General features: G+C 35.0%; 1 protein-coding gene across 6 annotated transcripts in view; it reads left to right on the top strand.

Annotated features, from left to right (window-relative positions):
* foxp1b (forkhead box P1b) overlaps positions 1 to 25660 on the top strand; it is a 287035-nt gene that overhangs the window by 88327 nt on the left and 173048 nt on the right. Inside the window, exon 1 of one of the 6 annotated variants that reach the window (XM_056460378.1) lies at positions 22199 to 22238. The exons of the other annotated variants lie outside the window; for them this stretch is intronic. The gene's annotated coding sequence lies outside the window, so the exon portion shown is untranslated. Of the gene's footprint in view, positions 1 to 22198; positions 22239 to 25660 lie in introns of those variants that run through there. 6 annotated transcript variants of the gene reach the window in all.

Here is a 25660-nt window from a genome sequence, read left to right as displayed (position 1 = left end):
TAAGAATGTTGGAGACCAGTAACCATTGACTTCCATAGTATTTTTATTATTGTTTGTTTTTTTTTTACTGTGGATGTGAATGCCCAACATTTTTCACAATATCTTCTTTTGCTGTTTTATTGTTAAGCGCAAAACCACTTGAAGATGAGTAAGGGAAGAAGAGTAAATGTTCATTTTTGGGTGAACTCTTTCATAGCACCAAGCAGTATTTGAAAGGTTTGGTTTTGGAGCAAACCAAAGCAGTAAAATAGGGGTGTTCATGTACTGGGTGTGAGATTGGGGGGAGTTTGTGTGTCTGTGTTCTGTCTATGACAGTACGGTGCATGAGGAAGGGACTTCCCATCCATTCCCATGAGCTCATACTTGCAGACACATTCACACACACCCAAATATCTAAACCTAGTCCGCAATGTGTTTGTTTTCTCTTTCTGATTTTCTCACCATGTATGCCTTAAAAGCTTCTCCTGCCTTATCTCTTTCTGTGTCGTTTGTATGTTGATCTCCCATTAGTGTAATTACACTAAAGGCTGTAAACATATTTAGATGCTTTTCATTAAAATATTTAAACCTGATCCTTATATGGATCTGAAAAGTCGTAATTTCATTTAATTTGCTCTGCCAAAAACAATAATCTGCTATTATTTGTTGTTTCTATATGTGTTAACTTGTATAACATATTTTTAGAGGAGTAAACAATGTATTTAGGTTGATACAACAATATAAAATTCAATTTTATTGTATTTTTTAACTGAAAAACTAATTTAATTTAGATGTTACTGAGCAATTCCAGTGTTATGGATATAATACATACGCAAAACATAAATTCGCATAGAAAGTATGTTAAAATTATATCAATATATTATATATAGTCAATATAATTTCCAAAACTACAAACCACGAAGTTATGGGTTCAGAAAAATATCAATCTGTAAACATTTTTCTATTTTAAATGAGGAAAATATACATGCGTTATCATGTGACCAGAAATGTCTGCGAGTTTACAGTTTACAACATACTTCATAGAAATTCTGTGAATTAAATTGCAAAACCCAAAAGAAACAATATAATTCAAAAGATAGAAAAAAAATAGGTTAATTTGATTTTATTTGACATTTTTGCACTTATGCGAAAAGAGCTTCGTTATGAGTGTGACAGATGTGAAATTGCCAACATAGGCTCATTCTGAACACTTAGCCCTATATACATTTATAGAGATTGCAAATAATGTAGCCAGAGGAACATATGGCTGCATTTCATCTTTAAAACGAACGCTACGGGGCGGTATGACACTGCTCCCTTTCGCACTTACCAGCTGACCGCTTACCTCCATGTGGACGGCTTTTCCGCTGTTACCAGTTTGTCTAGTGGTTCGCCGCGGACGGCACAGGATTTGAGACATAGAGCAGAGTTGACCATGATAATGAGGTTCAAGTCCGAAAGCGGTTAAAGTTCAAGAAAGCAGGTAAGACGAAAACAAAAGCCAATAAATAAAACAAACAAGTAAATAACAGGGTGAGACTGTGGTAAAATCTGAGAACTTCTGACTTCTGAGAAAATCAGACTTCTGCGAGGGCTTTTCTTTTTCTGGATTGCTTTTTAAAACACTGTCGGTTGGTTTTAGAGAAGTGGGTGGGCGCTGGTCAATCGGTGCCTTTTAAAACAATATCGGTTGGGTCAGTCAGTCAACAGCGGCCTCTGGTGGATTTACGTGAGAACTACAGGCGCGAATGATACTTGTGAGAAAATTTGTTATCTGAAAAAGCGTAAACAGCGGCCTCTGGTGGAGGCACAAAAACTGCAAAAAAACGTACCTCCTGGGACATGTTTGGTGCTCTCCAGAAATGTTTATAGGGGTACGTAATCAGAATGAGCCTGGGTTGGAAATGGCAATTTGTGTGACTTTCGTAAATTAAATATAATTGTTTGAAAACATTGGCAGAAACATTTTTGAGTATTTTTACTGTTCTGTAAAATACAAGCTTACACACACGCACACACACACACACACACACACACACACACACACACACACACACACAAAATAGAAAGGGTTTTGCTGTTTTGGTTTAAAAAAAAAGTTGAATTTTGCACAGAATTGCTCTACTTTTTTTTTGTTCATATTTTTTCTCATTTTAGTTGTTTTAAATTCATGAAAAAGTACTAAACTTTCTCTTTATATATTTTTAAATTTTGTTATGTTTCACTTTTGGGATGCAAAACAACTTTGTTTTTAAGAATATTTTTTACTTTTTATAAATTTATATTGTATTTTGTTTTGTTTTTTTAGCTGCTTATCGAGTAAGTGTTTTGCAAACCGCTTTTGCACAAATTTACGTTTTGGGCAACTTTGACCATTCAATTGGGCAACAGCACATTTATCTCCCCTTTTCCTTTCAACTGGGCAGGCAAAATAAACATTATCACACTGTAAGATCATGCACTGGATTTGCATTTGCACATGTAGTTTTATCCAATGCGAAATGCTTATCTCTGTATTTTATACAGTCCACTTCATGTCCACATCTGCTTTTGTCTGGACTCCTGGTATCACCACTCAACCACAATACCATAAGTTCCAGTAAGTGTATATCCACTTAAACTCTGAGTGCATTTTCAGAGAGCTAAACAGCAGGGGAAAAAATGATATTTGCATGCTGCGTGGTGCCTGCCAAAGGCTAAATTGGAATGCCTGTGAAGATCATACACTTGATTATTTACTTTATTTGCCTCATCCTCTCGTTTTACGGCAACCACAAAGATGGAAATTCCGAGGTAACACCAAATAAAAAGTTGTATATTGATGCATGTTAGGGCGCAGGGGTGGATTAGGGTCCATGTAATAGCTCTTCCGAGTACATTTTATTGCTTACTACAAAAAAAAAATGTAATTCTGTGTATCAGCATCAGGTTGAAAATTGCTTTGTATTAGCATTAGCATTTGGTAAGCTCCTAATTCCCCTGTTTCTACAGCTGAGTGTGTTTCTATGCATTTACAAGTGCTTCCTATTCGTAGGAGTTCACTTAAATCTCTTTTTCTGCCAAAGCTATGAACATAATAAACAAGCCAGCATGGCTAAAGCGCCACACGGGGGAGATTGCTAACGAGAAAGTTAAATGCTTACGCTAGTCACACAGTTGTTTATGCAGAACTCCAGAGAGCTTTTTGAGTCTGCTGTAATAAAACGAGTTTTTAGAGCGGTAACGTCTGAAACGAATGAATTAGCGCTTACTTTTTTTCCTCATAACCATGAAGGTGTCAGCATTTCCCTTTACACTGGAAGTTTCAGATGATAATGGTGTAGTGGATGGTTGTCATAATTATACAAAACAGTATACAGTGTCCGAAACATACTTTTTAAATATATATAATTGCCACTGTTTAGGTCATTAAAAGCAGCATTAGTCATGAATTGAATATAAATTCAACAAATGATGTTGATTTTGAGTATTAGAAATCGTCTAGAAGGCCAAAACCTCTTTAAAGAGACCGTCCACCTAAAAATCTGTCATCATTTATACACCCTTTACTTGGTTTCTTTCTTCTTTTAAGCACAAAAGAAGACATCTGGAAAAATTGGGAAACCTGTAACCACTGACTTTCATATTACAAAACTAATGTATTTAATGTTTAATTAGCACCTTACATGTATTTAAAGTTAGTGTTAATTGCTTGTAAATGTTTTTGTTACAAGATATACAGTTGAAGTCAGAATTATTAGCCCCCCTGTTTATTTATTTATTTTTCCAATTTCTGTTATAACGGAGAGATTTTTTTTAAACGCATTTCTGAACATAATAGTTTTAATAACTCATTTCTAATATCTGATTTCTTTTATCTTTGCCATGATGACAGTAAATAATATTTTACTAGATTTTTTTCAAGACCAGGGCTTATAATTTTGTCCTGAAAATATAAAATAATAATAATAATCAAATTTTAGCCAAAATAAAACAAGTAAGACTTTCTCCAGAAGAAAAAATATTATCATACATACTTTGAAAATTTCCTGGCTCTGTTAAACATCATTTGCAAAATATTTTAAAATGAAATTCAAAGGGGGGCTAATAATTCTGACTTCAACTGTATGACAAATGGGCACAATGGTGGCTCAGTGGTAAGCACTGTTGCCTAACAGCAAGAAGGTTGTTGGTTCAAATCCCAGCTGCACCAGTTGGCATTTCTGTGTGACGTTTGCTTGTTCTCTCGTGTTTGCATCGGTTTCCTCTGGGTGCTCCGGTTTCTTCAAAGACATGCAGTATAGGTAAATTGAACAATCTAAATTGGCTGTAGTGTACTGAATGAGTGTGTATGGGTGTTTCCCAGTACTGGGTTGCTGCTGGAAGGCCATACGCTGTGTAAAACATTTGCTGGATAAGTTGGCGGTTCATTCTGCTGTGGCAACCCCAGATGAATAAAGGGACTAAGCCGAAGGAAAATGAAATATGACACATATACGTTAACAAATATTTAAAATTAATTTAAACTCTTTTTAGCTTCTAATTACTTGTTTTAGTAGCACTATATTGTAAGTTACAATTCTCACTTTTAACTTATTACCTCCCTATTATTAAGACATTAGCTGTTTTTTTTTTGTGGTATTTTTAAAGTATGTTGTTCTATATCCCTAATCCTACCCCATATCAAAACACCCCTACTACCCTCACCTTACTAATCATTAATACGCATCGAATTAGTAGTTTATTAAGCTAAAAGTTTTTTGTTTATGGTTTAATACAAAAATTATGCATTAGAATATTATGTGACCCATTTTTATCTATTAAATGGTTACACGTTATTTCTACAGGGGTAATGAAGTCCTGCTGAACTTATTCATGTCATTGTTGTTTTCTTGCAGGTTTTTCTTTATTTTTTTATTTATTTACACTTTTATGATTTATTCACTTTAGGAAGCTCTTGTGATTTCATAATGTCATAATTAATTCATTCATTCATTCATTTTCCTTTGGCTTAGTCTCTGATTTTATCAGAGGTCACCACAGTGGAATGAACCGACAACTATTCCAGCATATGTTTAATGCAGCGGATGCCCTTCCAGCCGCAACCCAGTTCTCGGAAACACCCATACACTGTTATTCACACACATACACTACGGCCAATTTAGATCATCCAATTCACCTATAGCGCATGTCATACTGTGGGGGAACCTGGAGCACCCAGAGGAAACCCACGCGAACATTAGGAGAACATGCAAACTCCACACAGAAATGCCAACTGAACCAACCAGGACTTGAACCAGCAACCTTCTTGCTGTGAGGCGACAGTTCTAACTACTGAGCCACCATGCAGTCCATGTTAACAACTAAGAATAGAATATACTTTTGTTTGCTTGACAATAATTGCATTCCAACCTGTGGTCCAAAGTAATCTAAAAGTAACCCAAGAGCACTGGGAATACATTTGCTGAAACGAGTTATCCGATACATTACATTACTGACTACTATTTCCATCATGTAATCTGTAATCCGTAACAGGCTACAGTTTTAAGTAACCCACCCAGCACTGTTGATAACTTAATGAATTCTGCTTTCTTAGAGGGGGAAAGGCTTTGATATAGCTGGTCTGCCGCTGCGCCGGAGCGAGTCTTCATGACAGAATCTTTGTACTGAATGGAAGTGATGGCAGTCAGGCAGGCTGCAGTCTCGCTTCTGTCAGAGGAGTTGTCTTCAGCGAGATGAAAGGCAAATCTGTCCACAAAAACGCTCCACGAGGAGTGTGCGCCAGAGTGTTTGTCACATATATCACAAAGCTCAGTTTGTCTTCTTTTCATCTGAAGACGTGCTCTGTTTTTTTTCTTTTTCTTCTTTTTTTACATCACTTTTCAATTCCTTCATCCAGCTGAAAAGAGATGACCGTATTTTTAAATGGGTCAAATTGAACGATGAAATGATTATAGACTGTGCTCCCAACATCAAATGAATGCTTATTTTGATTCTTTTTTTCTTAAGTAAGGTTGTGTTTGATTTTATTTTCCACCATGTCGTTTTGTTTTCTTTGTACAAGCAATGCAAATACGATGCATGGTTGAACTCTTTTTGGCAAGACGAAAGTGAAATCATTAGCGCATTGTGGAACATAAGCAGGTAAGCTATATACTATGGCCTTGGTCTTAGCTTGCCTTCCTTAAAAATTCACCTCACAATGAGCAGATTAAATTCATGTATCATGAAGCACTTGCTGAAATTGAAAATATGTTTCACTAATGACTCACATATACTTAAAAATAAAGATTAAAAAAAAAAAACTTTTGTGTTCAACAGTCAAACGAGTTTAATTGTTTAAAATAAAGGTTCTTTATTGGCATAAAAAGCGATAGTTCACCCAAAAAATGAATATTTACTCAACCTCAGGTGATTCCAAACCTTTATACATTTTTTTTGTGAATACAAAATAAGATTTTTCGAAAAATGTTAGAAACCAGTAACCATTAATGTCCACAATAGAAAAAAAAACTAAAAAGTGAATGATTACCAGTTTGAAACATTTTTCAAAATATCTTCTTTTGTGTTCAACAAAGTCAAACAGGTTTACTTTAATTGTTTAAAATAAAGGTTCTTTATTGACATAAAAAGGGAAAGTTCACCCAAAAAATAAATATTTACTCAACCTCAGGTGATTCCAAACCTTTATTTATTTATTTATTTATTTATTTATTTTTAGGGGTTTTCACTTTTGTTGTATAGGACAGTAGAGAGTATTGACAGGAAAGCATGGGGAGCAGAGAGAGAGGAATGATCAGCATAGGACCATGAGGCCTTAATAAGTTTTTTTTTTTGTGAACACAAAATAAAATCTTTTGAAAAATGTTAGAAACCAATAACCATTAACATCCACAGTAGGAAAACTAAAAAGTGAATGATTACCAGCCTGAAACATTTTTCAAAATATCTTCTTTTGTGGTCATCAAAGTCAAACAAGTTTACTTTAATGATTTAAAAGAAAGGTTCTTTTTTTGGAATTAAAAGGGATAGTTCACAAAAAATTGAAAATTTACTCAACCTCATGTAATTCCAAACCTTTGTGTTTTTTTTTTTTTTTTTTTGAACACAAAATAAGATATTTTGAAAAATGTTAGAAACCAATAACCATTAACATCCACAATAGAAAAAAACAAAACTATGAAAGAGAATGGTTACTAGTTTTAAACATTTTTCAAAATATCTTCTTTTGTGTTCAACAGGTCAACAGGTGTTCAAGTCAAACAGGTTTTCTTTAATGGTCCCATGAAGAACCTTTAACATTCATTAAATATCTGTAAATTTTTTTAGTTTTTATGTTGTGGAAAAATCTTTTCAGATAAACGTTATATATATATATATAGAAATGCTGTTTAAAGAACTTTGCATTAAAACTTTCTTTGTGGAACCAAAAATGTTCTTCAATGGCATCACTGTGAAAACCACTTTTTGGTTCTTACTGACATCTTTATTTATAAGAGCGTAAGTTGATATTTATTGTTCTCAAGCTGACATTTGCAATATTCATGGTCAACATCAGTTTGGCACTGCCTCGCTGTGGTATTTATTTGAGAAAGCAAAATCCCTTTTTAGGGATAAAGCAGCACCTGGGCTTGACTTCTTAATGGAATAGCTTTAACATTAAGTAAATAAACAGCTTGCATTTGAAAGAGATGCATATGTGTGTGTTTGTGTGAGTGTGTGTGACTTAAAGTGTGGGGGAGCATACGGTTTTTGTGCTGTGGGTAGGAATGGAGATGCATCTACACTGGTTAGCTGAAATTTTGTTGTGGCTTTTAAAATCTGTAATAATAGTTTGACTTTGGAGTTTGTAAAAGGTGATGTGTGTCATTTCTGCACCTCTTTTGGCTTCAAAAAGAAACGCATGTAATGTAAAATGTAATATGTGCCACAGTACTTCGTATGGGAAAGTAATTCAGTGATTTCACTGACATGCTGCTGTAACTTTTTTTTTTTTTGGAAAGTAAAAATATCTTTGAACTAATATTCTTAATTGGGCTTACTTGGAAAAAAAATATTAAGTGTTAAATTATTTTAATATTTTAATAAAGGGTTATTTTAAATCCAGTCAACATTCAGAATAGCTGCTGACTGAACTGATAAAACAACATATCAATCCAAGAACTATTTGGAAGAGAAATAAAGGCACTAATTTAATAATTATTAGCTGGAGGTTCTTGTTACATTGCATATATTCACATATATTTTGGTTGATCATTTATTCAGATGTTTTATATTTTCAAACTAGTTAAATGTCTATTGACCTTATTCTTCAATGCGGAAGTACAGTTGTTTTTGTGATTGTTTTAGAACTTCTGACTAGGATTAATAGACCGCAGAAAACGGTTAAACTACTTGCTCTATGATGATTATACAAACAAAGCAGAATTATATAATAAGAAAATGTCAGTTTGCAATATCAAGCAGCATAACGAGCTAAAAATGAATGGAAGTGAATGACACCAGAAGTCTCGAGCCAAAAAGTTTCAAATGGCTGCACCCACTCAAATGCGAAGAATAAGGTGAATAGTGTCAGCTGAAAGTGTCTTTTTTTTTAATATACACATCCACAAAAAACAAAGTTAACATTGAAATGTAATTTCACAATATCATCTTTTTTATTTATTAAAAAAAAAAATAAATGGAGCCTTTGTGACTATCATAATGTTACCAAACTTTTGACAAGTATGGCAGTAAAATATGGAAGTAATATAATAAGTATGAAGTAAAAACTGCAATATATTTAAGGTTTGTTATGAAATTTAGAAATATCATAGCTCTGGGTGAGGGATTGCAAACTGCAAATATTTAAAATGTACAAATTTTATCAACATCATTTTTATTTATTTATTTATTTAATTTATTTATTTAGTGATCAATTAAAATAATGTCTGTTGGATAATCCAACGTCTTTTAATGGTTTAATATTCATATTTAAATAAATATCATATCATATCTTAAATATAAAAACCGGAAATTAAATCTCTACAAACTTGTTTCCGGGATGATGATGATGATGATGATGATGATGATGATGATGATGATGATGATGATGATGACGATGATGATGATGATGATGATAATAATAATAATTAATAATAATAATCATCATCAATAATAAAAATCATAATAATCATCATCATCATCATCATCATAATCTACAACATTGTTTCTCGGATTATGACGACTATGATGATGATGATGATGATGATGATGATGATTATAATGATAATAATAATAATCATCATCATCATTAATAATATATACTATCAATATGAATCAATAATAATAATATTAATAATTGTTGGGTGGGTTTTCACTTTTTAATGCTTGCAATTTCTAATATTTTAGGCTGAAATAATGAATAATATTGAAACAGATTTCTGTGTTCGTGCATGGGCACGCATTATACCGGTCACTTCTCTGGTTGCCTTTTCACTGAAAGCTAATTCAGAATATCAAACAAACAAAAATGAGCAGGCATGTTAAAAGCAGGTCTATTTACTGTGTGTTTTGCAGCAGGTCGAGGACTGACCGCTTTACTTGTTATTCATAAACACAATCCTCCCAAACTCGGGGGAGGAGAGGGAAAAAAAAGAAAAGAGAAAGAAGCAAAGAGCTGAAATCCAAGACTGAAAACAGGAATGACAAACACCATTAGCTGAAAAATTTCCATCTCATTGCAACTATGTTATTGTTTACTTTAGCATACACGTCCTAATATGGTTTCATGTCTGTTAAAACAGTGCTGAAGGAAGGCCAGGGGCCCAGTAAAGGGTACAGGCCTTTAAACTGCCATTTACACAATAAGAAACAAATGTCACAGGCTTTGCCTCTCATTATTACATTATTCAGCCGTGCCCACGTCTCGCCACGTGAGCGCTAATGGTATTTGGGCTTTTTCCTTGGCTGAGTTTGCTTTCTCTTTGTCTACAGCTGTTCAGATTTTGGCTTTTTTTCTCATGAAATAGCTTGATTAATGCTGGTGGGTTGGTGTTTTATTTTATTGTTTATTTGTGTTTTTATTTTATTATTTTTATTAAGAGCATGTCAATATAGGCGATTCATAGCATCAACATAGGTGATAGCATTTATTTTACATCACAGTTATAACAGTGACGTGTGAAGTTTCAGCTCAAAATACCTCTTTGAAACTTCGCCTTTTAGACTTTGATCCAAACTGTGCCGTTTTGGTGACTGTCACTTTAAATTCAAATGAGATTGGGTTAATTTCAAAAGAGGACGGAGCGACAAACACTAGTGCTTCTGAGTGCTTCTCACTCAGGGCTGTTTATGATAATAAGGGAGAGATTGTCACTAATGGGAGGGGCTTTTTTCCTCTGATGACACGTACACAGGGAGAATGTCAATCAAAGTGTTTCTGCAGACTGTTTTTATCACGTTATTATAAAATAAAATGAATACATTTTTAACCTTTAAGGCTGGTTATATTCACACACTGTTGTCATACGGTTGTGTTTAAAACCCTTATAAAACTGATTTTTGCATAATAGGTCTCCTTTAATCCTGAGAGTTTAGGACTGGAACTGGAGCTCTTAAATCTTGTGGCATTATGGATATAAGAGTTTTCCTGATTGTTGTTAAAAATAATTCATCAGGAAAATGTGCGTTTTTTGATGTTGTAATATCTCAAAGATTTTATTTTATTTTATATAGGTTTTTAAATCTTGAAGTAAATACTAAATTTATTTAATTAATTATAGAGAAGTTATTAGTATCTTTAAATAAATATGATTATAAAACTCAACTGTGTTATTTATAACATATCACTTTTCTTAAGACAATGTCATATCTCAACTTATTGGCTTTAAAGTTGTAAAAGCATTACTGCATGCTGATGCTTATACACTTAATTGCATGAAATGATTCTTATTCTAAATATTTAATGGATGTTTGCCATAAGTCTTGGAAAAAAAAAACGTGATAAAGTTAAACAGAACAGCTTACCACGTGAAGCTGTAATTAAACATACACAAACAAACAAACAAACGCATCTAAAAATACATATTAAAATAATGAATGAATAAATAATAAATGTTTTTATTTGCATTGTTTTATGTGTAGTATTTTTATGTGTAGTTCATTTGTAGTACATTATGTACATAGTGCATTTTTGTAGAGAATGACTTCATGCAAAAAGCGAGAAGAACAATAAAAGAAATCAGACCAAGAAAACAGTATAATCTACCATTTGACATTTGAATGACTTTATATTATTTAAAATTATATCTACATTTGTTTTATGATTCTTATAAAATGCAACTATTTTTAGTGAAAAAATGGATTTCTGCAAAATTGTTTCAAGCAATTTATATGGGCTGAATTTAAACCAACAAATTAAATTTAGTAATGTTCAACTTAATTTGTTTGTTTAAATCCAAAGCCCAACTTACTTAAAGCTCAAGTAAATTGTTTACAGCTACTTACCTTTAAAATTTCTGTAAATGCAATGAATCATCTTTGAAACATTTTTTTTCATTGTATCTTTAGTTTTTGGGGTGAAAAGTTGGCAATTTTTTTTTTTATTAGATGAAACACTTTTTATACTAAATCACTTAAGTGGTTTTCTCTGTCTCTGATTTGTTGCATCCCTCTCTCTCTCTCTCTCTCTCTCTCTCTCTCTCTCTCTCTCTCTCTCTCTCTCTCTCTCTCTCTCTCTCTCTCTCTCTCTCTCTCTCTCTCTCTCTCTCTCTCTCTCTCTCTCTCTCTGTGTTTCAGCCTTCGCTCTTGTTTGTTGTGGTTGCCTGTTCACTGGTTGCCTGTGTTTGTCTTGTTTTGCGATATATCAGCTAAAGAGAAGCTTGCAGTCTTTCAGAACAGATCAGTGCGAGTCTCAGGTTGTGTCCCTCCTCATACACAACACTCTAGCTCCAGCCGACCAATCAAGCTCTTTCGCTCTTTCTCTTCTCTGATTGGTGAGTATCTTTGGGACTTTTATTCTGCTCGTGACTCTATTACATTTAGTGCAGGTGGCTTATAAGTCCAAGAAACTTCATCAAAGAGACTGATCAAACTGTTAATGGCAAGAGAAATAACAGGACATGGATTTTTTTTTCTGTAGATCCGCCAGGAAAGGGCTTTTAGAGGCGAGATCTCTCTTGTAGGTTAAGGATGCGTCCGGCCTCGACTCAATCCTAAAATCCTCATGCTTCTGATATTTGCTCAGCGTTATCTGCAGCTGTAGATGAATGGCATTCTGGGACATTGAGGAATGTTGAAGGTCAGCCGCTGTAACCTTAGATCTGAATCAGACACACTCTTCAGCACAGGCTTGCTCATTATCTGTGGACGTTATATTGTCATAACAGGAGGTTAGATTTGAACAGGGAATTGTGTGACATTTGCAGATTTTTTTTTTTTTTTTTAACTTTTTATTTTTACCTTTTTCTTTACATTCATGCAGTTTATATTAGTGTTTTATTTACTTTTAATTATTTATTTTTTTTGCATTTTACTTTTTTGTTGACATTTTTTATTTGTAAAGATAATCTATTTATTACTTTATTACTTTATTATTTATTTATTTATTTATTTATTTATTTATTTTATTTGAGTTTTAAAACTGAAATTCTGCTTACACATTTTAATAAATAAGCCAATCTTAATAAATATTTGAAAAGAATATTAAATACAAGTGAAGTGACTTTATCTAATGTTTACAAAAATATCTAGTGTGGGAAAAAAGTTGTTTGTTTGTTTTTGTTTTTGTTTTGTTTTTTCTCTATAGAAACTACATTGAATAACATTTTAGTGGGTGTGTTCTGTAAGTCCTGGTGAAATTTTTATATATTTTTGGTAAATTAAAAAAATAATAATTAATTATTATATTTAAATGAACTTTTATTTATGTAAATGCTTTATTTAGTGCATATTTAGTGCACAAAAAATAAATGAAATATATAAATTTATTTTATGGAAACTAAATTAAAATTTAAATAATATGTTTTGCAATAATGTATTATTGAAATTTATATATATATATATATATATATATATATATATATATATATATATATATATATATATATATATATATATACATATATATATATATATATATATATATATATATATATATAAACACATTTTACTTTTAAAACTAAACAGTAACATTTTTTGGTTTCAGTAACTTTTTTTGAATTTAACAATTCATTGGTAAATAAAGTTGATTAACTGTCATAAAACATTAATATTTTTAGTGGTCCAAAAATAGACAGTATTTTCTTAAAGCAAATAAAAACTATGACCTTTTTGTGAAGCATATTTTTGACACTTTTTCACATCTCTATTAAAGCAACAGATTTTATTCTTATTTACCCCCTTATCTTTCATAGACTAGACTATTTTCTCCTTTTTCTCAGTCTCTACAGACTGCAGTAAATCAGTGACTGTATTTTCTGTGGAGTGTTTTGTCACTTTCGTGCTGGAATAAATTGCTTTGATTAGGTTTGATGCTGTTGAGTAATACCATATGAAAAGGGTTGCATAGATTGAGTTTTTTTTTTATTCTTTCTTTTTTTTTTTACTCCCTCAAACACCGTCTGGCTCAGTCCTGCCTAATAAGTGCAAAGACAGATCAGCCATTGTCACCTCCAAGAATGGAGGCGGAAAGGACATAAGTAATCCCTATTGATTTTGACATTACAATGTTGTAAGTGATAACTACGTTAACAGGCGCTATAAAACCAAAGCCCTAATTAGGCTGTATTTCATACTAACCATTAGGTAGGCTTTTTAATTCAACTATGATCAATTTCCAGTGCGTTTTGCATTTTAGAAAAAGCAATGCACAAAGCCAGCTATGTCTTTGTGGCGAAAGGGAACTGCATTGTTTTTAACCTTCTCTTAATGAACTTTGTGAGGCTGTTGTTTGCAGACTTCAAGGTCGAGTTCGTAGAATGGCTGCACGCTTTTTTGTAAACATGTTTACATGCAGACATGTGTAAATACTGTACATGTGTGCAGGCTCAGAGAGGCCATACCGGTTTACTCAGTGTTGTTGTTTTTTTTTTCTTCATGCGATCTTTTTAGCACCTCATGTGCGTATGAATCTGTTTGTGCAAACGTCTCTGTGGCCAAGCTCTGTGCACCTGCAAAAAAAACCTATAGTTTCACAACCCCTTAATGAAGCTTCAGCTCACAATGAGCATCTGTTTGTAATCGTGGGCCACAAGTGATCGAAAATAAAAAGGCAGTGAAAGTAAAAAGAAAAGAGAGAAGAATGCTTGAGCAGCCGTGGTATTAAATATGAATTAATGGAAAGAAGCCTAGACGCGTCTGTAGCGACGAAGAAAGAGAAAAAAAAACATTAATAAAATTTATGTTGCTGGCACGTAGGTACATTTGGACTTAGTATCCTTTAATTAGAAGTGAGATATTAGCATTTCATAGGGATTTACAGAGGGAAGCGGCGGCCACAGACAGGAGCACTTTCATTGGGCTCTGTTCTGCATGTAATGAGCGGTGTCATTAGTTGATGGAGAGGATTCTGCCCCGGCTCTACCTTGAAAGGCACGTCATTTACATACTTCTTAGGAATACGGCCTATAATGGATTCCTCAATGAATAAAATAAAATAGCACTTCTTTAAAATTTCACGAGTAATGTGCACTGGCTCTCATTCGTTTGTTGCTTCGATTTGGCTCCAAGTCAATCTAGACAAGGTATTGAGGCGAGTTTGACTGATGTCTGACACCTTGTTTATCTGGAATAAAGATGCTTTTTTTGTCGACTGGGTTGGAGTTAGACAAGGGAAACGCAGTCATGTTAACATCTGCCATTTGCATTTGTCTACTTATTGTGAAATAAGCATGTGCAATTTACATAATCCACAGTCAAAGCAAAAAGACGATCTTTAATCATGATGTACTTTTTTGCAGTTAAAATTTTTTGTAAATTTTACAACAGTGAAATGAAAACATATATACAGTCCCTCACAAAAGTCTTGTCGCTTATCTATTTTGTAGAAACACCTGCTATTAACCTGACTTTTAATTAGTCAATTGGTGTTAGAAAGAGCTCCTATGAAAAGCTAAAACCATCCCAAATGATGTTTAATGCACTGAAATAAATCGGTTTCACTGAAACAAGATTTATCTTTTAATCAAACAGAAAAGTCAAATTTTGGCAAGACAAAAGTTCTGTCACCTATACGGAAATTGAACAAATTTACTGCAAATACAAAAATATGTCAGCCAGATACGTAGTGGTGCTGTGAGATCCACATTTAATATCTTGTATGACTTCCATGAGCTTGAAGAACTGCATTCATGCGGTTTGGCAAGGATTCATACAATTTATTGATGAAGTCATCAGGAATAGCATAGACTGCTCTTGCATGCCTCCCGGAGTTCATCAATATTCTTTGGTTTTATTTTCCATACTTCCTTTTTCATCCTACCTCACATATGTTCAATGATGTTTATATCTGGTGACTGGGCTGGCCAATCCTGGAGCATCTTGATCTTCTTCGTCTTGAGGAACTTTGATGTGGAGATGGAAGTATGCGATGGAGCACCATCCTGCTGCAGAATTTGGCCTCTTTTATGGTTGGGAATATGAGAGGTAGCTAAGATTTCTTAATGTCTTAGACTATTGATGTTGCCTTCCACCCTGCAGATCTCTCGCACACCCCCATACTGGATGTAACCCCAGACCATGATTTTTCCACCACCAAACTTCACTTTTTTCTAGGTGAATTTCGGATCCATGCAGGCTCCAGTAGGTCCAGTAGGTCTCCTGCAATATTTACGGAAACTGTGGTGTAATTCAACAGAAGATTCATTTGAAAAATCCATCTTCTGCCACTTTTTCTGTGTCCATACATTTATGAGGCTGTGGGCCTTGGCAATTGCCACATGTTTTTTCAATTGTCTTTTGTTTAGTGCTGGCGTCTGGGCACTCATTTGGCCATGGAGGCCATTTTAAGACAGAATCCAACAAACTGTTCTGGTTGACACAGGGACTTCAGGTGTCCAGGCCTCGTGGAGCTCTGCGGCAGTGGAAAATGGGCTGGCCTTAGATTTTCAAGCCAACAGACGGTCCTCTCGAGCAGTTGTCTTGTGGGGTCTGCCTGACCTCAGCTTGTCAAAAACATCTCCAGACTCTTCAAATCTTTTTTGTTTTTTATCCTCTGTACTTGACGCCGAGACGCTTCGAAGGTGTCTGCCACATCAGCAGTGGATCTGGTCTTCAGCCTCTTGATAATCAACACTTTAGTCTCAGGGTGAATCTTAGGCATGTTTGCAGAGGTCTAGTTGTAGTTTATGTGAAGGTCTAGTGTACTGGGGTTCTTTTTATACACACCTGAGACCTAATTGATCCATTATTAGTCACAGGTGAAGCTCATATGACAAGGCGACAACACTTATATCTTTGCAAAAATTTACTCAATGGGGTTTACAAAGCTGGGAATATTAGAACACCTTTTGACAGTTACGTTTTGCACTGAAACATTATTACAAAATCTGTTAGAATTAAAATGTGCCATTTCTTGTAAAAAAAATCTCGATTAGAAATATATTTCAGTGACACTTCAAGTCAATTTGTACACAAGGGACAAGACTTTTGTCAGGGACTGTAGGCTATTTTTTTTTTTTATAATTTGATCATTTATTTTTATTTTGCTTATTACCAATGGGTTTCCAACAGTAACACATTCTATTTTTCATATGTTTTATAAATATATATAAGTTAAAGTCAAAATAATTACCCCTCCTGTGAATTTTTTTCTTTTTCAAATATTCCCCAAATGATGTTTAACAGAGCAAGGAAACTTTCACAGTAGTTCCTGTAATATTTTTTCTTCTGGGGAAAGTGTTTTTCGGCTTTTTTTAGTTTTAAATAAACGTTTTAAGGTCAATACTATTAGCCACTTAAGCAATATTTTTTTTTATCGATTGTCTCTAGAATACTAGTATCTTGAAAAGTATCTAGTAAAATATTATGTACTTTCATCATGGCAAAGATGAAAGGAATCAGTATTTAGAAATTAGTTATTAAAACTATTATGTTTTGAAATGAGGGCGGCGTGGTTGCCCAGTGGGGTAGCGCTGTCGCCTCACAGCAAAAAGGTTGCTGGTTCGAGCCTCGGCTGGGTCAGTAGGCATTTCTGTGTGGAGTTCTCCCTGTGTTTGTGTGGGTTTCCTCCGGGTGCTCTGGTTTCCCCCACAGTCCAAAGACCTGTGCTACAGGTGAATTGGGTAAGCTAAATTGTCCCTAGTGTTTGCGAGTATATGGTCGTTCCCAGTGATGGGTAGCAGCTGGAATTGCTGCGTAAAACATAAGCTGAATATGTTGCCAGTTTATCTGCGTCGCTGTAGTGACGCCAGATTAATAAAAGGACTAAGCGGAAAAGAAAATGAATGAATGAATTTTTGAAATGTGTTAATCTTCTTTTCACTACACAGAAATTAGGGAAAATATATATATAGGGGGGCTAATAATTTAGGAGGGCTAATAATTCTGACTTCAACTGTATATGAAATTCTTGATTAATGCACAGGTAGTTCCAGTCAGTTTTGGTCACACTTAATGTAAATAAATGCCCTTCCTCATCACTAGTAGTAACCATAGCAACTCAGTGACAGCTGTCAGAGCCTTCATTTGAAGAAACTAACGCAGAGGCTATTGGCAATATATAAATTATCACTCTATATATAATATAGTGTTGTTGTTGTTGTTGTTATTATTACTATTATTATTATTATTATTATTATTATTATTATTATTATTATTAATATTATTATTATTATTATTATTATTATTATTATTATTATTATTTTAAAGTGTATGATCTGATGTTTGAATAGATTTGACCAAGTGAGCATCAAATAGGTTTTCTGCTACCTCTAGAATCTCAAAAAGCTTTAAACCCTATTTACAATTGTATTCAGCATCGCCCACTTGTGACAAAAGCGCATCTTAACGGCAGGTGTAAACAGACCCTGAGAGTTAAGACCTCAGATTTTGCTCTGGAATGGAGAAGTACATCATAAATTCGGAATGAGATCAATAATGTGGCGACACGAAAGTCTTAAATCTCTGGATCAAAAACAAGGGAATGTATGACAAACAGCGTGACTTGTGTGATTCACAGAGAGTTTTTGTGGGATGATTTTGGTTGCAACAGTGTTGTTTCTGGTGCAGCTGCCTTCAGTAGACGGCAATGGTTAAATGTCATTATTCATGATAATTCAGCTGGAAAGTGGAGGTGTTTTCCTTCCCCTTTCAAATGTAAGTTTATAAGCCCTCAGATGTCATCCCTCCCCCATCTCTCTCACATATTACTTTCACTTTTTTTTATCTCTCTCTCTCTCTCTCCTCAGCCATCGGATCAGCGGTGGAGTGATTTTCGTATTTTATTGATGAGCTCAAAAGTGGCAAGTGTAGGAAATGGGACCTTTGATCAGAGTGTCTCTGGGAAATTAAAGCTGAGGGTGTGAAGTCGGTCAGGTAAAACATATCCTGCTTCCATAAGACCCTCCTTCATCCCATCTGAGCCCCCTTTTTTTCCCCTCCACCTCCCCGAAAACACATATTTGTTTTGGCTGTTTTCATTCCGACTTACAAGCGCGCCGATTACAGCTTTTCATTAGCGAAAATTGGGTATTTGTTTTAAACTTTAACCAATCACTTTGATATGCTAATTACGCCGTAATTTAATTTGAGTCCCATAATGATGATGCCGTTATTATGGACATAAATGATGCAGTTAAGCAGAGAGTAATCTCATTTGCATACTGTACATGCCAGTAAATTAAGGCCTTTCCTGCTTGGCTTCAACTTTAATTTTCCACTTCTTTTCACACAGCCTCTCTCCCAGCCCTCCATCTAATAACAGGCCTTTGCGTGTTTGATGTGGAGAGCCGCTGTTATGCTCTCAGTCTAGTCACAATATGTAATACATAAAGGGGGCTCGTTAGCACTCTAAGATGCTGCCGTTAATAGGAGGAGGTGGGTCTCACTTCGGGCTTTTTTGCCAATACTTGTGCTTTTTTTTTTGTTCCATCTCTCATTCTTTTCTCCTGGCTGTCTTTTTTGTATTTCCAATTTTTAGTCACCTCAGAGAAGAAAAAAAGAAACACATTAAAGAGCTGGAGCCTGTCGTCAGATATAGGCGTTCTGTGGCGGACACTGTTGTTTTGATCATGGAAAAGACTGATTGGTTTAAAGGGAGATTTGTGTGCCAGTGCATGATTCATGGTCACGGGACGAGCAAAGTGCACGTGTTTATTAAATCTCTTTTTCACCCTATCACGTTTATGTCTATGGCTACTTAATGCACTCGCAGTAAATCATACAGTGTAATTTTCTTAATTCCCATAATTGATTTTCCCATGTTATTTTAATGTTTACTTATATATACTTATATATGCACCCACTGGCCACTTTATTAGGCACACTTGTCCAACTGCTCGTTAGTGCAAATTTCTAATCAGCCATTAACATGGCAGCATCTCAATGCATTTAGGCATGTAGACATGATCAAGACGATCTGGTGCAGTTTGAACGTAGAATGTCTGTTGCTGCCAGACTGGCTGGTCTTAGTATTTCAGAAACTGCTGATCTACTGTGGTTTTCATGCGCAACCATCTCTAGGGTTTACAGAGAATGGTCTGAAAAAGAAAAAATATCCAGAGAGCAGCAGTTCTGTGGGCGCAAATGCCTTGTTGATGCCAGAGGTCAGTGGAGAATGGCCAGACTGGTTCGACCTGATAGAAAGGCAACAGTAATTCAAATACCCACTCGTTACAACCGAGGTATGCAGAAGAGCATCTCTGAATGCACAACATGTCCAACCTTGAGGCTGATTACAGCAGCAGAAAACCACACCAGGTGTCACTTCTGTCAGCTAAGAACAGGAAACTGAGGCTACAATTCCACAGGCTCACCAAAAATGGACAATAGAAGATTGGAAAAACATTGCATGTGTCTTGATTTCTGCTGCGACATTCAGATCGTAGGGTCAGAATTTGGTGTCAACAACATGAAAGCATGAATCCATCCTGCCTTGTATCGGCGGTTCAGGCTGGTGGTGGTGGTGTAATGGTGTGGGGCATATATTCTTGGCACATTTTGGGGCCATTATACCAGTTTAGCATCGTGTCAACGCCACAGCCTACCTGAGTTTGTTGCTGACCATGTCCATCCCTTAATGACCACAGTGTACCCATCTTCTGATGGCTGCTTCCAGTAGGATAACACACCATGTCATAAAGCGTGAATCATCTCAGACTGGTTTCTTGAACATGACAATGAATTCACTGTACTCAAATGGCCTCCACAGTCACCAGATCTCTATCCAGTAGAGCACCTTGGGATGTGGTGGAGCAGGAGATTTGAAGATAAATCTGCAGCAACTGTGTAATGCTATCATGTCAGTATGGACCAAAATCGCTTAGGAATATTTCCAGTATCTTGTTGAATCTATGCCACGAAGGATTAAGGCAGTTTTGAAGGCAAAAGGGGGTCCAACCCAGTACTAGTAGGTTTTATATTTATATATTTAGATAACTATCTGTATTATGTTAAACATGACAAAAACATCATATATATAATAAATATAACATAGTAAATACGTTATAAGTATCTAAGTAAGATAAATGTATTGTATGTATATAGGTGTGTGTGTGTGTGTGTGTGTGTGTGTGTGTATATGTACAAGTTCTAAAAGATGTGCTTTTTGTATTTTGTGAAAGGATTGCCTGAAAGTCTGTGTCTCTCTCTCTCTCACTTTCATGGGTGGAGGGGATATTTTATGGACTTAATGCTGACAATACAATTGCCCTTCAGCGCGAATGCTTTTCCATTTTGTACCATAAAGAATATTATTTTCCTGCCAGCCAATTTTCTCCGTTAGTCCCTAATTGGCTCCATAAATCTGGTGGCGTGGAGGGTGAGGAATGTTTCGGTGTCGCAGAGTGTAATCCTCACCCTTATTTACCAATTCATTAAGATTCATTGATGCAGGATAGGGTGAGAGGAAATGACAGCATAAATCAGGGTTCCAACATAATGACCCTAATCAGCTGGGAATTGCAGAAAATGGCATGATGAACTATGTCCTTGCGTTAGTGCCCACTGTACGTTGTCATTGCGCTTGCTTTATGGGTGGGACGCATCTCTCTGACACGGACTGTATTTAACGCAAAAAAAGAGTTGTTAAAAAGCCGATTCCATTAAAGTGCTCGTTGGTTTCATGCAAGGTCTTTTGCCGTTTACCCCCAGCATGCCCTTTACCTTTGGTTTAACTGCTTAATGGAAGGCAGGATACTCAAATCTTTCTTTTTAACCCTTTCGCTATACTCTATTGATTTGCTTTAAAAAACACTTGGATGTTTTTTTTTCCGTTTTAGGGTCAAATATGGACAAAATTGTAAATGTTTGTTCATATTTGACCTAAAATAGGTTTCAAACAACCCAGCAATAATTAGAATGTAGATTTCATCTTAAAAAAAAGACACACTGTAAACAATGTTGGGTTCCACACAATTGATTTGTGTTGGGACAACATGAATGAATTAAGTTAACTTATTCGTTTTTACGAATTTAAGTGGATTGGACATAAAACAGTTAAGTTGTTCCCCCAAAAAACTAAAGAATAGTGTTGTTTCAGCTCATTTTAAATGGGTAATTTCAACAAACAGCAAACATAATATTTTGAGCGCATCAATTTTGTAGTAAACATTCAGCAAGATATTTCCCCTTTGAGCATAACTCCAATTTGGCACCGACGCTGTGCAATATCCTTTTCTCGATATTGGCTGTATACATAGGACGGAAACTATACCAAGCGATGTTGTGGTTGTCTGTGGTGAAAATTTTTGGTTGCATAAAACTATAGAGAGGTCATGTGATTCCTGAATGTTGCAAAGTAGTCTTTCGGGGTTCCCCTATGGTTTTAGCTTCTGTTCACAACACATGAGCTGTGACGTCAAATGTTTTTGTGCAGATTTTGTGCATGCATGCTCTGAGATTTGCTGAGATCTACTGCATGTTTATGCCTGATAAAGCTAGAGGACTAGTCTATCAGCTTTGCTTATGCCTACTGTGTGTTCTGCAGTCAACACATTTAATGAGTTAGTTCCCACAATTATGAACTCAACCTCAAGGCATCCTTCATTTCATATATTTGACTTCTTCTTTCTGACGAATCCATCTAGTTTAAGTCTTTTATCTTTTAGGATTGGATCGCTGTTTTGTATTCTTCATTTCCACCGGTAAGTAGTCTTTCGTTAACGCACTCAGGAAAGTTGGCATACAAGTTTTAGTAAATTTGGATATTTTTTAATATATAGGGATATTTAAAATGCATTGAGTGTCTTGTGAGGCATGTTTTACGAAAGATATACTGTATGCACTGTATTTAACTTTACATCTGCTGAGTTCCATTCTACAGCTTGGAAGATAAAAGAAAGATACAGTTTTATTCAGAAATAAGAAACTCGTATACACCTAGCTAATTTTATTCCTTGTTGTAACGTTTGTGTTGTCCTTAAAGTGTTAATTTACTTAGTGATTTTCTTAACATTTTCTTGACATGCATTGACAAATCAGATAGCAATAGTGCTTGTTATTAAAGCTTTTGATAATATTTTTTAGTGTGAAAACGTTGCAAACTGCAAAACAAACCTGAGCTCTCATTTGCACAACCCCAGTTGACCAGTTCTGGTTAGAATTCGAGTACATCAAACTTGTTCTGTCTCTCTTTTTTCAGCTGTAAGAACTTTTATGTCCTATAATTGACATAACTGACGAATAGTCAACTTAAAATTTGGATTAATTTTAGTTAATATTTGTTTTTTATATACATATTTATTTATTTTATTTATTTTCTGAAAATATTCAGTCATATATTTTATTATCATTTAATAAGTTAAAACATTGATATTATGTAGATATATTATTTTAACCAATTCTTATTTTTATTTACATTTTTAAAGAAATGTCATCAGTAATTTACAAAATAAAACAATTTTTTTTTTTACTCGAACAAATAACTATCATTTCTTACAAAAAAATAAAAACTACAATATTTTTAAGATGTCTCTTTTTTTTATAGTATGGCTTATTGCACATTCATCTTCCTTTAGTTTATGTAAGTGGTCACACTTTATTTTGATGGTCCGTTTGTTGAATTTAAGTTACATTGCATCTAAATGCCAACTAATTCTCACTAGATTATAAGTAGACTGTTAGGTTGGGGTTAGAGTTGGGGTTAGTGTTAGTGTAAGTTGACATGTACTTGCAAAGTTTTTTATAGTCAGTTAAATGTCTGTTGAAGTAGCAGTATCAACAGATATTAAGCAGACGGTCTACTAATGCTCAAATGGACCAGCAAAATAAAGTGTTACTTTCAAGTATAATTCAATATAAAATATAATTCAAGGTTTACTTTGAGAATTTAACATGTAACATATACCTTAAACTCATGTTTTGGAAAGCAATATAATATTCAATATAATACTCCACAATACATTTAATGAGTATCCAGGTTGCTCTGCTGGGCTGTAGTTATGTTGTTGCCTTTTTCCATTAATGCCAATTGACACCATGGCAGTGCAACTGGGTAATTTACCCCCCTGATAATGTTTCTAATAATACAAGCCCTCTCATGGCTTAGACTGGAAATATTAATTAGACAAAGTTCGTGGAGGCTAAACTCCCTGTCCCACAAATACGCGGTTGACACATTTCCTCTGCGCAGAAGTCCACGTTCGCTCCACCCACAGGGAGATTTCGAGTAACAATGATTAAAAATATATGACACACTTTTAAATAATATTAAAACAATATGCACTTTGGCCAGTCCCAGAGGACGCAGGAGATTGAATGCCTTGTTTTCTTTGCCGAATGCATGCGGGTGTTTGACAGTTCTCATTTGTCCGTGGTGCTGTGGGGCCTTTTGAGTGAAAGCCTCTTCCCTGCGGCTCGATGCTTCAAAATGCGTACAGTGAGACCTGCTTCCTGACTTTTTCGCTGCCGTGCAAGTGCGCTAATCATCACAAGCTGTCTACGCACCGATCCTTCAATGTCGCTTGAAGGAGAGCCGCTGTAAACCACTCATGACTGTAGTTCCACATCCCAAAATTGGCCTTTCTATCCTGGTAGCGGCTGCATTAAAACTCATTAGACTTTTTCTTATTTACTTTGGTCTCTGTTGGCTGTTTCGCTAAAAATACCGTGGCCTGCCTTACTTTTTTTTTTTTTGTGCATTCCATCATAGTCTTGGCACAGCAGGGCCTTAAACGCCACACAGACTTTGTCGTCAACTCATTCAGAGGAGACAAACTTGTTTTGTGTACCTTTTGGAAATTATACATCTATTTAGCTTCTCCGCTGGAGTTGTCTTGCGGTTGGCGGCATCCTGATTGTTCATTTCTTGTTCATTTCTCAAGCTTGCGGTGCGATAATGGCTTCGTATTTATTTGAATCATCGTGCGCAACATTACCGAGCGTTGGTGGTGATGGTCTGATGATATGTTTCAATCTGGATTTCACGCCAAAGGATCTTATTACGTTTCTCTCAATGTGTTATAAATATGTGTTTAGACCCCTGTATCACTTATTTTTGTAGTTGTTCAGAGTGAGTATAAATCAGTTTGGAGAGTTTAATGAAGTGAATGTGAGAGCGGTTGGACTGAGAAGAAAAGAAGGTAAAAAATGCAAAACACGACACTGTTAGGAAAGATTACAAAAGGACTTTTTTTTTTGTTTTTGATACACAAAGGAAGATTGTATTCTTCTACTTCACCTCGAATAGACTGAATAGTTACATTACACTCTGAGCCAGCTGCAAATGAGAGGAAATCATGATGCAGGTTTTAAGGGGTTTATGCATGATAAAGCATGCAAATTGCTGCGTTACAGTAGCAAACATGGTGGCAGCAAGTGTACATGTTGAATTCCTCATGCTCTTTCAAATCAGAGTTATAGGATAAACTATCATGATATTGTGAATAATGCATAAATAAGTGAGCTTCTGTAAATATGCAAGGTAGAAAACACTTTTTCCTGTTGTGTTTTCGGGTTGTGGACCATATTTTGGTCTAGTCTCCATCTCCTTCGTAATCTAGTCTTGTCTGTCATCTCTCTATCCTAATGCTTCTCTGCTTTCTTCGGAAATCATGCATTTGGAAAGGCTTGAAAAGGAGTACATTTCAGCTGAACTCTTCTTTTAAAGGGATTGTTCACACAAAAATGAAAATTCTGTTATCATTTATTCACAACATATTTGAGATTCTTTCTTTTATTGAACACAAAATAAGATATTTTCAAAAATACCCATTGATTTCCATACTAAATGTAATCCCACCTATTGACGTCTATGGCTCCCACCAACCAGCATTCTTCAAAATATCTTCTTTTTTGTGTTTAACAGAAGAAAAACTTTAAGATTTAAAATGACACGAGGGAGAGGTTATTTTCATTTCTGGGTGAACTATCCCTTTTAAGAGTTAGCTGTTTGTGTACACACCGCCTATCAAATACTTCTTTTTTTACAGCCTTCGTCAATACCATTTTGGATGTTTACAGTACAATCAAACTTGACGCTTTGTCATTGTAAATAGCCAAGAACCCACAGCCGTAATTGAGATTTTTCCAAGGACTAGTTACTGAGTAATTGACTGTGGTAATGTTT

This window comes from Danio aesculapii, chromosome 6, assembly GCF_903798145.1.
Source record: "Danio aesculapii chromosome 6, fDanAes4.1, whole genome shotgun sequence".
In the NCBI taxonomy this organism is placed as follows: domain Eukaryota; kingdom Metazoa; phylum Chordata; class Actinopteri; order Cypriniformes; family Danionidae; genus Danio; species Danio aesculapii.
Note: the sequence above shows the minus strand (reverse complement) of the source record. Positions and strands in the feature narration are given on the sequence as shown.